General features: G+C 32.6%; 2 pseudogenes; both read right to left on the bottom strand.

Annotated features, from left to right (window-relative positions):
• Window positions 1-9,420: 9,420 nt before the first annotated feature.
• Window positions 9,421-9,907, bottom strand: LOC149236792 (xanthohumol 4-O-methyltransferase pseudogene; annotated as a pseudogene).
• Window positions 9,908-11,579: 1,672 nt separating this feature from the next.
• On the bottom strand, window positions 11,580-13,750 carry LOC149236793 (beta-fructofuranosidase, insoluble isoenzyme CWINV1-like; annotated as a pseudogene).
• Window positions 13,751-15,471: the final 1,721 nt, after the last annotated feature.

The following is a 15,471-nucleotide window of genomic DNA, read 5'->3' on the forward strand; positions in this document are numbered from 1 at the left end:
CCATATCCCTTTTCCATCAGTGGAGTAGGGTCATTAGCCATGTTGCGCTATAACCTTACTACACTTGAGTACCTTTTAATCAACACAAACTACTATTAGCGTAAAAATCCTTAAATTAGATTCCTAATTCTACACATAACCATATTTTAGTGTGGTAATTCCTTGTAACCCAACGTTGAAATTGGGGCTCTAATACCATATGTCACATACCTAGGGTGGCCAATTTTACTTATTTATTTTTATACACATCTACTTCTACTTAAAACTATGCCTTCATTCACACGGTTATCTTAAGGTATCCTTGGTATAATTCTTGTCTTGTTTCAACGGTGTCCACCCACTCACCTTACGTAAAGGTATCCACTCCAAATTTTTTATGAAATTTATTATCCTTATTGGGTGGTTAGGTGGTTATAAGGTTTGGTATACATTGAAAATTCTATATTACTATATAGGTTACCATGGATACCTTATGCTCTAGAAGGGTGAGATTCTTTCAACCTTGACACAAAGGAATTAACCTTAATAAATAAAAAATTCCAAATTAGAAGGCTCTGCATTTTTATTGAATGCAAGTGAGTTTGGATGAACATGAGTGATGGTTTATAGTATTTCGTGAATCACACCACTCGCCCTAGCCAATGTGATCTTCATGTGGGTGTCAGTTTGGCTTTACATGGACGACCAAAATCTTCCAAGTCCAAATGTACGGTATAAAATCACTCACTAAACCTTAATCTTAGACTTTCCTTGTTTCCATGCTCATTTGATTTTGTTTCTGCTAATCACATGGTTTTTCTTTCAGAGTGCCGCTATGACGGGGGAGAAACAAGGCAGTTGTAGTCCCCTTAGTGGGTGCATGGCTGCAAATTTATTTCCTAAATTTTTGCTTTACCAATTTCCAGAATGCAGGTAAGGTGATAAATGGTTGCTACGGTGCTTTGTTTTATTCTTGTTATTTTGACCCACTATATTGTTACTTTACTACCTCAAGGCATGCTTTGGATTTCAATGATCGAACTCTCTTTGCGTCACTTAGTAGCACCTATGAAAATTCCTTGGGTGTTTATCACTGAGTCTTGGAATGTAACTTCGTCTTTTCCTCTTGTAATCATTATTTCCTAAGTAGTGTTTCCATAATACTATTTGGATTCTTCTCCTAACTTCCTAAACATAATTTCCCTCACATGATATCACTTTAATGTGCAGGGTCACTCCACGTTACATGGCCACTATCTTTGCTTTGTGTTATAGGTATGGCTTGCATAAATTTTTTTTTATTGGTCTAAGGATAGCCTCTGCTCTCCTGCGTCCTCCCCAATTGTTTTTCAGTACTCATAAATCTAATTTAATTTCCCAAGCATAGACTCGTTCTAATTTATGTTATATATAGGAATGGGTAGGAACTCTAGTATTGTTGGTACTGAAGTTTAGTATTTTTCTGAATCATTTCCAACAGGGACAAGTCATAACCATTTCAACCCATAATTTATCTGAACATGTTTGGCTTTCAAACGTTCGGAGAAGCTACTGGCTACCCATTCTGGTTTCAAGTCTTTAATGTTGGTTTTTATTCCTTTTTATGACATCTATAAATGTGTTCACTTTATCTATATCAATGATTCTTATGGGTATTGTGAAACTTCAGATTTACACGTATAACCTTATCCTGTCACAAGTGTTCTTTTTTTCCTTTCCATTTCATCACGATCTAGCTTCAAGACTCACTCCTTTTTTTTTTTTTAATTTATGGCAATAGGTATAATGTTTTAATGACCGTCTCAATTCATAAAACAAGGAAATCCGCCTCTAACATCTTCCCATTGTGCCTATACATCATATTTCCATATCCTCCCCATGGATTCGTTTGGCGCAAAGGTCAATTGAACCTAATTTTTGCTTTTGATTATTCAATGTAAAATAGCCTCTCTTAGGGAAAGAAATCAATAGATAAATTTAGAGAGAATTGTCCAGTTGGAATTCACCCTATCTCAAGACAGTTGATGTATCAAATTGTGTTTAATCATGACATCCGCTATATAAGGAGGTGTTAAAACACTATATATTTATTAAAAAGAGTGTTTTCTTTAATAATGGGTATAGTAGACACCAATGTACTAAGGCTTTCCTTAGAGCTGAAAAAGGTCCTAGTACTAAGAAAGATACCAAGGATCGATTTTCTGGTGCTCATCCTATTTTTATCCAAGGGACCACTGACAAGATTGCAAGGATCCTAAGGAAACATAAGGTGGCTTCAACCATTCGTCCATTAAATACCATACAGAGCTCCCTTAGATCTGTAAAAGACCCAGTGGACCCCAAGAATATGAAGGATGTTTATGTTATCTCATGCTCTTGCGGGACTCCCTATGTTGGTGAGACTGGTCGCTCGATTAATCAAAGGATTCATGAGCATACTGTCGACATCAAGCATGGCAGGACCCACTCCTCTGCTTTGGCAGGGCATGCAGATAAATCTAAGCATCACATCTGCATTGAGGAGGCCCAAGTCATTGCTAAGGTTAGTCATTTTCATCATCGAAAATTAAGGGAGGCCCTAGAAATTGAAAAAAGACCCAATAATTTGAATAGAGATGATGGTTGGAATATTAGTAGAAGTTGGGTCTCTGTCTTGTCCTCCTAGTTTTTTTTTTTTATCTATGTAGGTATTGGCATCCTTTTTATAGTATTTTTTGTTGATTTATTCTTCATTAGAGTTTATTTTCTTGATCCTTCGTGTTTTTATGTATTTTATCACCCTATTCGTTCTTAACTCCTTTTAGTATTTTTGTTATTTGTTTAATGGGCCTGAGCCCCATATTTTATTGTTGACCCCATTTTATTTATTGATTATTTTTCTTTGGATATATATATATATATATATATATGTTTCTGTTTATTTCTTTTTATTTATATATATTTTTTGACTTCTATATATTTTTGTTTTATTTTATTTATTTTTCCATTAATTATTTTTAACTTATTTTATCTTATTTCTTTTAGTTATTTTATTTATCAAATGATCTTGTCTCTATTAGGGCCTTTACTCGTTTTTATAATTTTTGACTCCCCTCCTTTAAAGTTTGACTTTGATTATTTATTTATTTATTTTAAAAACTAGCTGTTTAATATAATAGTTACTTATTAATATTTTTTAATAAACTAATATCGCAGTTTAAATATTATTTTTCAAAAACTAGCCATTTAATATAGCCATTACATATTAATATTTTAATAAATTAATAAACTAATATCATTATTTAGATATTATTTTTCAAGAACTAGTAATATTTGGTTTTAATAAATTAATTTAAATATCATTTTTCAAAAACTCACTGTTTAATATAGTTGTTCCCTATTAATATTTTTAATAAATTAATGAAATAATATCATTTTTTAAATATTTTTTCAAAAACTAGTCATTTAATATAGCCGTTACATATTAGTATTTTAATAAATTAATAAACTAATATCATTATTTAAATATTATTTTTCAAGAACTAGTAATATTTGGTTTTAATAAATTAATTTAAATATTATTTTTCAAAAACTAGCCGTTTAATATCGCTGTTATCTATTAATATTTTTAATAAATTAATGAAATAATATCATTATTTAAATATTTTTTCAAAAACTAGCCATTTAATATAGTCGTTACTTAATAATATTTGTTACTAATATATTAATAAATTAATATTATAATATAAACAATATTGTTCAATATAGCCATTACTTGAAATTATGCCTCTATGTTGCTCTCTATTTAAGCCTTTGCCATGGTCTCCCTCTTCATCTGATCCTGATGATGAACGACACTTGTTGGTTCGAAACACGTCGGAAAAAAAAAAAATTTCTCTCATGTGATTTCTACCGAAAGATTTTGTTTAATTCATTATGGATCATAGAAGCTTGAATACTGAAATTACTACCCTATATGGAAGGGCCACTACTATTAAAGTCCATCACTTTGAACGGTCTTGTGTAAGGGTTTCCTAGTTGAAGACAAATCTGGCTTTTCTAAAATGATCTAGAGACTCTTCCCTTGTTCCTCCATTCACTCAGATCAAGCACTCTCTTAATAATTCTAGTGGCTATCGTATTTTTCTTAATGCTAGCATGGCATTGGTTCGTTTGGAGATTGGCAAGGTGAGAAAGATTTTGGATTTCATTTCTCGTAATTTGTTGTCTCTCCATTTGGAACATTCAAATCAGATCTCTTCTCCCCTTTGGTCAAGGATCAAAGCATGCTCGGCTCTGAAATCTTCTCAACTAAAAGAAATATGGAAAGTAAAGCAGTCCAAGAAGTTCAGTAAGCTCTCAGAGAAATTCATCTCGCAGCCTAATGAGTCTAGTTGCTTTCATGGTCCTTCCAAAAGAAGAATTAATTCTAATCAAATATCTACTCTACGATCTTGGGTTGATGGTCTTTCTCACCCTTCTGCCATTGCAGGTGAAGCTGGAACAATCTCATATTCACTGGGTCAGATTCCCTCAGGTTCGTTGTTTGTTAATTCTTCTTTGGTTTCTGTTGGTTTCAATAATAGTGGAAGTGGTTCTATTAATAATAATAATAATAATAATAATTGGTTTAATATTAATACTAATAATAGTGATTATATTTTCACCTCACATAGGAATAATAATATTAAGAATAGCAATAATAATTTATGTTTGGATAATAATAATAATATCACTCGACATAATAATAATAATATTAATGAGGTTAGTGAGTCTGTTTTCAATTCTGATAATTGTAATAATAATAGGATTGGCAATAAGACTCTAAGTTTGGATCATATTGGTTGTTCTAATTTTCTTTCCTCTTCTAGTAATAGGGTTGTCAATCTCTCTAGCTTTTCTTTTGATCCCCCTGTCTTTAGTCTTTTGGAGAAAGGTTTACATTTTTCTCTTTCTCCTAGAAAGATCCCGGTCGATGATATCATCTGTGACATTGAATATGGTATTAGATACTTACTAGACATCACTAAAGATGTCAATCGTCAAGACTGTGCAGCTGTCCTTAGAAAGGCAAAGCCCCCTAAGAATAACATCAACAAACCTAAGTTTGATGCTCTCAAATTGTTAAATGATAATAAGAATATTGTTGTTCTCAAAACTGACAAAGGTGGTGTTGTGGTTATTCTTGATAAAGATGATTATTGTCGTAAGATGTTGGACCACCTCCATAATAGTGGGAGCTACAAGAAACTCAACAAGGATCCTCTGAAGAATTTCCAAAAGTATTGCTCTTGCTATAAAGGCTACTAGCTCGGTCTGCTTGTTCAGTCATAAGCTTATTGAAAGTTGCCCTCTTACATTCAGAATATATGGTCTGCCAAATATTCATAAGGAAGGGGCTCCTTTGAGACCCATTGCCAACACGATAGGAGGGCCAACTTATCTTCTTGCTAAATATTTAGCCCAGAAGCTTAAGCCCCTTATTGACCATACAGAATCCTTCGTCAAGGACTCTGCATCATTTGTTGACGGGTTAAAAAGTTTCAAGCTTAATCTAGATGATAATATTGTGAGCTTCGATGTGGTCTCTCTCTACACTAATATCCCTATCAACGAGGCCATCAAAGTCATCAAGCGCATCACAGATCCTGATACGGCTTATTTAGTTGGTATATGTCTTACTTATACTTTCTTTTGATTCGATGGGGAATTCTATGAGAAAACTTGCGGTGTTGCCATGGGTTCCCCCCTCTCCCCTGTGGTAGCTAATCTATTCATGGAGGATTTTGAATCAAAGGCCTTAGCCTCTTCTTGTCTTCTGCCTAAGTTCTGGAAGAGGTTTGTGGATGACACTTTTGTCATCTGGTCCCATGGTAAGGAAAAGTTGGAAGTATTTTTCCTCCATCTTAACAATCAATCTAGTTCTATAAAGTTTACCATGGAATTTGAATGTAATGGTTGTCTTCCCTTCCTTGATGTCCTCCTCTCAAGGAATGATAATGGCTCTTTCTCTCATCAGGTATATCATAAGAAAACTCATATGGAATAATATTTTCATGCTAATTCTCATCATTTCCTAGCTCAAAATCTTGGGAGAAAGAACATCTCCTAAGTGTTTTCTTTAATATCCGGTATAGTAGACACCAATGTACTAAGGCTTTCCTTAGAGCTGAAAAGGGTCCTAGTACTAAGAAAGATACAAAGGATCAATTTTCTGGTGTTCATCTTCCTTTTATCTAAGGGACCACTAAAAACATTGCAAGGATCCTAAGGAAGCATAAGGTGGCTTCAACCTTTCGTCCTTTAAATACCATACGGAGCTCCCTTAGATCTGTAGAAGACCCAGTGGAACCAAAGAATATGAAGGGTGTTTATGTTATCCCCTGCTCTTGTGGGACTCCCTACATTGGTGAGACTGGTTACCCAATTAATCAAACAGTTCGTGGGCATGTTGCTGACATCAAGCACGGCAGGACCCGCTCCTCTGCTTTGGTGGAGCATGCAGATAAATCTAAGCATCACATCTACATTGAGGAGGCCCAAGTCATTGCTAAGGTTAGTCATTTTCATCATCAAAAATTAAGGGAGGCCCTAGAAATTGAAAAAATACGCAATAATTTGAATAGAGATGATGGTTGGAATATTAGTAGAAGTTGGGTCCTTGTCTTGTCCTCCTAATTTTTTTTTTTAATCTATGTAGGTATTGGCATCCTTTTTATAGTATTTGTTGTTGTTTTATTCTTCACTAGAGTTTATTTTCTTGATCCTTCGTGTTTTTATGTATTTTATCACCCTATCCGTTCTTAACTCTTTTTAGTATTTTTGTTATTTGTTTAATGTGCTTGAGCCCCATATTTTATTGTTGACCCCATTTTATTTATTGATTATTTTTCTTTATATATATATATATATATATATATATATATATATATATATATATATCTTTATTTATTTATTTAATTTTTACTTTTATTTATTTATTTATTAATATATATATATTTATTTTGACTTGTGTATATTTTTGTTTTATTTTATTTATTTTTCCATCAATTATTTTTATTTTATTTTCATTAGTTATTTTATTTATCAAATGACCTTGTCTCGAATAGGGCCTTTACTCATTTTTATAGTTTTTCACTCCCCTCCTTTAAAATTTGACTTTGATTATTTATTTATTTATTTTAAAAACTAGTTGTTTAATATAGTAGTTACTTATTAATATTTTTTAATAAACTAATATCACAGTTTAAATATTATTTTTCAAAAATTAGTAATATTTGGTTTTAATAAATTAATTTAAATATTATTTTTCAAAAACTAGCGGTTACATATTAATATTTTAATAAATTAATAAACTAATATCATTATTTAAATTTTATTTTTCAAGAATGAAGTTGTCTTTAGTGCAAGTTTTTGGAGATTCCGGTGACGGAATCCGGTGGAAATAATTGAGGTTAAATCTTGATTTGTATTATTTAAAATGGTTTTTTAACTGCATATTTGGATTCAGAACCCTGAAAAACCCCAGGACACTTTGATTGTGCAGAAATTAGCTATCAAACTTGCGATTTCAATAAATTGTTGCCGGATTTTGACCGAAAAACCCATCGGAAAAGCTTCCAAAAAGTCTCTTTAAAGACAGCTCTTTCAAGAACTAGTAATCTTTGGTTTTAATGAATTAATTTAAATATTATTTTTCAAAAACTAGCCATTTAATATAGCTGTAACCTATTAATATTTTTAATAAATTAATGAAATAATATCATTATTTAAATATTTTTTCAAAAACTAGCCATTTAATATAGCCATTACATATTAATATTTTAATAAATCAATAAACTAATATCATTATTCAAATATTATTTTTCAAGAACTAGTAATATTTGGTTTTAATAAATTAATTTAAATATTATTTTTCAAAAACTTGCCATTTAATATAGTTGTTACCTGTTAATATTTTTAATAAATTAACGAAATAATATCATTATTTAAATATTTTTTCAAAAACTAGCCGTTTAATATAGTCGTTACTTAATAATATTTGTTATTAATATATTAGTAAATTAATATTATAATTTAAACAATATTGTTCAAATATAACCGTTACTATAGATGTTTTTTTACTACATGTTTTGTAATTCCTTCCTACATTACCTATCCTCAGCATGCTCAACGTCAAGAAAATGGTTATCCCAATTTCTCTTTGTTAATTTCGTAATTGGAAAGTGCATTTCTTCTATGGTGAGATCACAACGCTTCTTCATTTGGTTTTATTCACTTTTCGTAATTTATAATTTATAGATGGAATACCTATTTAGGCATAAGTCATGTATAACAAATTTGTTTGACTTGTAATTTGAAATGATATATTAAAGGCGAAACTCCATATGAATGAGAATAACAACGTTCACTAAATTTACTATTCTGCAAGTTCTTCCGAGTTTATAATTCATTACCTATTCATCCCTGTTTCATCATTATTTTTGTTGAATAATGGCTTTAGTTTTTCTTGTATAATACTAGTTTCGATTCTATGAAATTCCAGAAGTAGAGATTATGAATGTGTTTGTTTAAGACTATGTCTTTGAAATTATTTCCTCCACAGAATAGGTGTGTTTCCTTTATCATTTAATAATATTTTATTTTTTTGTCGTTTCTTAAATTATGTTTTCTTTATGTAAAGTTACAATATCTTGTTTTCCTTAACATTATTTACTAGCAATTGTCCCAAAAGGTACAAAGAGAGTCCAATAGGATTATTAAATTGGAAGAAGAGTTAATTGGTTTGTGGAAAGCCTTGTTTTCTTGCACCGGATCATTGTGCAATTACTTTTCTTTAGATGTTTTGTTTATATCTATATTACAAGGAACACATTGAATATCTTATTTCGTTTTAGAGTAAGTTAATTACCCAAAATCAAGAAACCTCTATAGATGGCCAAGAATATACGAAGAATACATCTCATTCATATGCAGTACCAAATCCATCTTTTCTTTTCTCTGAGTAAAATTTCAAAAGCATGAACACATGACATTTCATATGCACAATAAACCCAACTTCTGAAATGGGATGCTTGGATGCATCCTATTCATATGCTATAGTAAACCCATATTTTCCTTAAATTTCAATCCATAAACACATCCATTCATGAGCCATAATAGAACCACAAAAGACAAAACCCCCTGACCCGTTAATACATTATCTACTCAGAGAGAGCTAAGACGAAAGGACAACACTGTCTACGGATCCTCCATGTCTTCGAAGGAGATGAGGAGTGTATCATGACCCATTAATGCATTGTCTTCTCAGGAGTTCGAGGTAAGACTAAAGAAAATCACTAGCTATGGATGTTTCATGTCTCCATAAGGCCTTGATAAATCTTCGTTTATTTTGTAAATACAATAATTTGATTGCATTTTAATACAGTAAATACTAAAAATGAGCCCATAAAGAGTAGATAATCAAGAAAGAAACGCTTCAATCACAGACTCGAAATCAGGAACGGTGATTATTTTATAATGACTGAATCCACCTTCTAATAAAATCTTCTTCCATTCTTTCTCTGTTCTTTCCTTCCCACGAGAGCAGTGCGCCACCATTACCAGATCAAATACTAAAACTAAATTAGGATCTAGAACTGGCTTCTCTTTTTGGCCACCATTATTATTATCGCTGCCTCTGTTATTAGAGTCCAGTGCCACTACGTTAACAATAATGAGCTTCCCCATCTCTGGGATCGCCTTCCTGCAGCTCTTCAGTATCTTTATACAGTCCTTGTTGCCCTAGTCATGCATGATCCACTGATGACATCGCACAAACAAATTTTATAGTAAAAACATGCTCTTAGCTCATTCTAATTGAATTACATGACACCTCATCAAGTTCAAGACTTACCTTCATGAATATGGCATCCACAGAGGGCACGGTTTCAAACATGTCTCCCCCCATGTGCTCCACACCTAGTTATATACATGTATATGTTTCTAACATTTTTTTACCATTAAGAATATTGAATTATATACATGTATGTTTGACTCAAGATGGATTTAAACTTTGAGTTTCATAATTTATATAATTCTTCAGAAAAAAAGAATAAAAAAAGAATAATAATAAATATATATATATATATATATATATATATATATATATATATATATATATATATATATATATATATATATCAATTAAATTTTCTCATAAATATTAAATAAATATATTTTATTCAAATTATAATTTTATATATTATAACATTATTCTTTTTAATAAATAACTTTTAATAAAATTTATAATATATTTTTTTTATTACCTTATATGTAAAAATATCACTCTGCTCCCCCATCTAGTAAATAACTATAACAATTATCCATACATTTAATCCATTATCATTAATTAATCAACCATATTTAATCCACATATTATTATTTTATTCATATAAACGTTAATTATATTTTGGCATTACATTTTCTTAATTATCAACTTGATTGTTTGACTTTCTTTCCCACCTTTTTGAAGAAATAAAATTCTTCACAACACTTCATAACCCTTCACGCATAAATGGTGGTTTTCTTAAACAAATCAACCAATAAAAAAATATTAAAGTTGAAGATGCACATCGGTTGACCAGAGAAATATAGCTCATTAATTTTTGGGCCACATTTTTGAATTGGCTTTTCCTAGAAAAGCTGTATCTCGATTTTTTTGTTTGATGAATCCTGGAATTGGGATGTATGACAACAAATCCTGATTTTTTTTGGGGGACGTAGATCTTGATTTGTATCTCTGCTCTTGTTGAAGATATTATAACTCATTTTAGGAAGTCATTTCCCATGCAATTAATTTGGCCCAACAATACAGAATCTGTTTAGAAGGCTCAATCAAAATAAATCTTACAATTGCCAATTGCCTTAATGCTCTATGAATGGCAGAAATCTCTGTTATGGGAGTCGAGATATCTCTGTTATGGAAGTCGTCTACCGAGGCGGAGGAATGGTCCGAATGGTCAAAAGTGGTCAGAATTTGGGCAAAAAAAATTTCAAAACATCTTGTAGAGGAAGTGCTTGAATAGCATTTTTGACAGAGGAAATGGATTCAATGCCATCAAAAATGTCTAGGACTCCTCAAATTTTGAAGTTTAACAACTATAACTTGGATTTACAAAAATCCTTGCCAGAATTTCTCTAAATATAACTCTAATTTCCATAACTTTCCAGCCAAATCCTTCACTTCGTTAGACTACTCTTTATTACTGTTCAATACATTATAACTCATTTGATAATGAGGAAGCCATTTCCCATGTAATCAATTTGCTGGCCGTGACAAAGGATGTGCCATTGTTGAAGACGTAGAGATGGGCGTCTTTGCCAATTGCTAGGGTGGGGTAAGTCCTAGTCATTATGCATTCCTTCTCCCTTCTGCAAAGCTCTCCACGCTGGAACCGTTATTTCATTTCATTTCCATTGTAACGTTATCTGGACCTCCATTTTCCACAACCACAAAAAATTGCCAACAAATTAACTAATATTATGCAGCTTACCAGGATTCGCAGTGAAAGGGTCTGCCCCTTGAAAGACCCCACATGATTCAGGAAGGTACCATATGTTGTCTTATCAAGGTCGCTCGCTCAAGACGATATGCAAGCATTAACACAATCTGACAGATTAGTGTGCTTCTCTTCTTCTTTTTCCTGGAATGTTCAGCCGATTAATAAGTTACAGTGTTCATGAATTTATACTTGCTCTGGTCGCTGCACATCGATATCTTCAATTCATTTCGATATCAAACGACCTGAAAAAACACAACAATGTGTTCATTCAATTCCTTGGAAGCCAAAACAAGCAACCCAAATGGCCCAACAATAGTCCTGGTAGCTGAGCCAATCCAGTTGCATAGATTTTGAGGTGTCAAATTCACTCCCATCTCTTCTTCGAACTCTGTGATTTCCAGCCTTGGGAGATCGAAGGAGACCTCCACGTTAGCCTAATAACAAAGACAAATTCACCAAGTAAGTTAATAAAATGAAACCACAGCCACAGAAAAAGGAAATAATTTCTTAAAATCTGTTTAGTCATGAAAGTGATCTTTGGTTCAACTAAGGTCATAGACAGCCTGTTCGATTTCCCTCCTATAAGAATCTTAAAAACTAGCAAAAGAACTACTAACTCGATACCTAAAAGCAATATTGGGACAATTAATTAGCTTAAACATTAAAACAAACCATTGAGATGTTCTGAGCAAACAATTGTTAGGTAAAATGTACTAAATTAGAAGAAATTTATTGGTGTAGTAAGTATCTATGCTACGTTTATGCCTGCAATTTCAACAACGGATCCACTGTTGAGGTCAATGTTTTGTCTGAAAGTTTTGTTTCGATGAAGGGATTCTGCTTTGGAAACTGGCCACTACAAAAATTGTGTTCTAGTGATGTTGTATAGCCAGATGGTTCTTGGAATGGCCTTAACAAAACACAAACACATGCATCAAGAAGTAGAAGAAATAAAAAATGTAAACAAAATATAAGACTAATAGGTGTGATTAGACTGACTTTACCTGAAGACAGGACCAACCCTTGGTAATATCATCGGAGATGTTGACTGATTCATTCACCCATCCCCATAGAATTCGTTTCTACTTATATTGATCAAAAAAGGACTTGGAGGCATTTGCCATAGTCATATCTCAACCCATTTTTATCGTCGTTGCTGGTGTTGCCAGGCACGTATCAATCCTGACCATAAAAGTAAGTTCTCACTGTATAATAATCGATCATGTTATCGCCCAGACTCGCCTTCAAAACATGTTTGAGAGAGGGCCTAATTGCGGAAGTGTTTAGCCGTTTCATCCCAGTAAGAAAAATAGGTTAAAAATCAGGACACTCCCACATTCCTGTCAAGTTCGACGAATGTAGAGGATGCTCGGCCTTCACCCAATTGAAAAAATCCTTGCTTTCGTATAACAGAGCCACCCTGCTACGATTACTCTTATTTCCAACTACAATCCTCCATTTGTCGTCTGTGTCCAACCATCCAGTGGTGGGATCCCTAAATAAAGTCCCATTGATTCCATTGCTTGGAATCAGAATAGGATTCTGAGGTATCTTCACCCATTCCCTCAAAAGAGGATCGTAGATATTCTTAGGAACGACCACATTTTGCACCTGTTGGGATGAATTGGCCCATCCAGTATAAAGAATTACAGGCTTGTCTTCAAGTAGTAACGTTGTCGAATCGGACCAGCAACACTTTATATCATACCATTCACTCGAAAAAATGGCAGGAACCAGTGAATGCCAGTTAATGAGATCCTTAGAAGCAACATGCCTCCAAACAATATTTCCCCACACCGCTCCTTGAGGATTATACTGGTCGAAGAGATGGTAAAACCCTTTGTAGAACATGGGCGTTGTAAAACAAACCCAGTTCGATTTCATCACATAGAATTTTAAACCTGAGAACTATTGAATGAATGAATTGAAGAGGAAGGAAAAGGTCACCATTTGGGTCTGTTGGAGGTTTGCGACATAGTCATGCAGGAAAACACAAACATAACAAAATAGGGTTAGTAGATCGGCAGTAATGACAAATACAGAGTTGTTATGAAAAATCTGGAATAATATGGACTGTACACACCATTCATCCAATTCTTTTGAGGCTGGAAATAGTAGGCTATGTGATACCGGATTTGAACACTTTTTCCTATTGTGTTGATAGTACATTCCAGATGAGAAACCCACATAACAACGTAGATGCCTAAATAGAGCCTTGCCAGAGCTATGAGATAGAGCCTCGAACCCATGACCCCATTTTGTGACCAGAACTGAATACACCAAATGCTATCGTTCACATGCTCTTTTATTTTATAGCACCAGCCATTAGATTTGCAATCGAGCGAAGGATGAATGTTACTAATCCGTGCTTGCCAAAACTTAGGGAAGAAGAAGAATAACAGCAATTTGCAGGGAAAGAGTAGTAAAAATATCTTCAAGAGTGACATAAAAGAATGGGAAAGAGCAGTAAGGCAACTCAATCGATATTTTGAAAAAATAGTCACACTTCAAATCAACCGTTGAAAGTGTCTCACTTGATCCAATGGCACAGGATAAAAGTGTTGATGATTGTTGATGCATAGGAAGGCCTATCAACCTAAAAATAATACTCTCTTGGATACGCTACATATTAACTCTCATAGATCAGGATATACTATACCAAATCATGGTTGTTATAAATTCTCTCCTCTTCTCTTTACCAAAAAAACGATACAACCCTACTTTCTTAGAGAATACCCATTTGCATATCATTAATTCTAAATTTTACTTCTAAACACATTTACTTTTCATCACCATCTCTAACATGAGAAATCATAATATATTTAAAATACTGGTCTCTACGCACATACAAATATAGCTTTTTCCAATCATATGCTTAAATCAATAAATGATTGAGAATTAACATAATCCTAAGCATATTATATAACTATGACTTTAGCTAAACCAGTAACTAAATATTAGTGGTATGGTGCTTACATGTATATGTCATAAAAATTCATATACACCATTCATTAAAAAAAAAAAAATGAATCCATATTTTCTAACTGTGTCTTTTACAGGCAATCCACTTGGGAAAGCACACTTTCCTCTTAACCATGAATTGAATCCACCAGTTCCCCCGAAGCTAAGATATGATTTCCAATGGAAACAACATCTTTGATTCCTCAGTAATCTATTTTATAAATCTCCTTCCTTAGCAGATTTTAGCATCCTCCCCCTTTTGTTTTTGGTGACCCACTTGTCGAGGATTTCCTTTTTTTGTAAAATGGTGGTTTTTTTCTTCTTTTTTTTCGCTTTAAATCCTACCTTTCTCTCTCTACCCATACTTAGTGTCTTTATCCAACTAAGTGATTTAATAGACCTTTCCCTCCCTTCATATTAAATCATTTTTGTTTCCTCATAGAGATTTTTAGGAGCTATTTAAGGGAAGATTCATCTTAACTCATCCACCAATAATGGTTTTCAAATCTTGGCAGGAATTTGTTAACTTTAGAGTTTGTTTCCCAAGTAATTTCCAGCTTTTTATTTATTAAAAAAAAACTATTTATTAAATGACAATAACTTTATTGTTCACATCCATTTAGAATCCAGCATGGCTTTCCAACTATCAAACCTAAAAATAGTCCAATTCTAAAAATAACAAAACATTAACATAAGGAACATAGGGGTATTACAAAGTTCTTGAGATACAATAGAGGAGGAGAATTTATTTTTGGTGAATTCAATGAACGTTGTGAAAACCATAGAGTTATAATACCTTCCTCAGTAGGAATAACTCCTTAGCATATTTGACTTGTTGAAAGATATAACAAAATTATGAAAGAACAATGCTTAACAAAGAAAATTATCTAGATACCTTGTCTGGAGAAGAATTATAGACAATAGTATAGATCTTAAATAAGACACATATTAGAGTGAATAGAAACAATACCGCTTATGAATTATGGAATGGTTTCCCTTCCCCAATCAA

This window comes from Pinus tabuliformis, chromosome 8 (assembly GCF_031772625.1).
Source record: "Pinus tabuliformis cultivar Carrire ecotype Pingquan chromosome 8, CPIR1, whole genome shotgun sequence".
Taxonomy (NCBI): Eukaryota; Viridiplantae; Streptophyta; class Pinopsida; order Pinales; family Pinaceae; genus Pinus; species Pinus tabuliformis.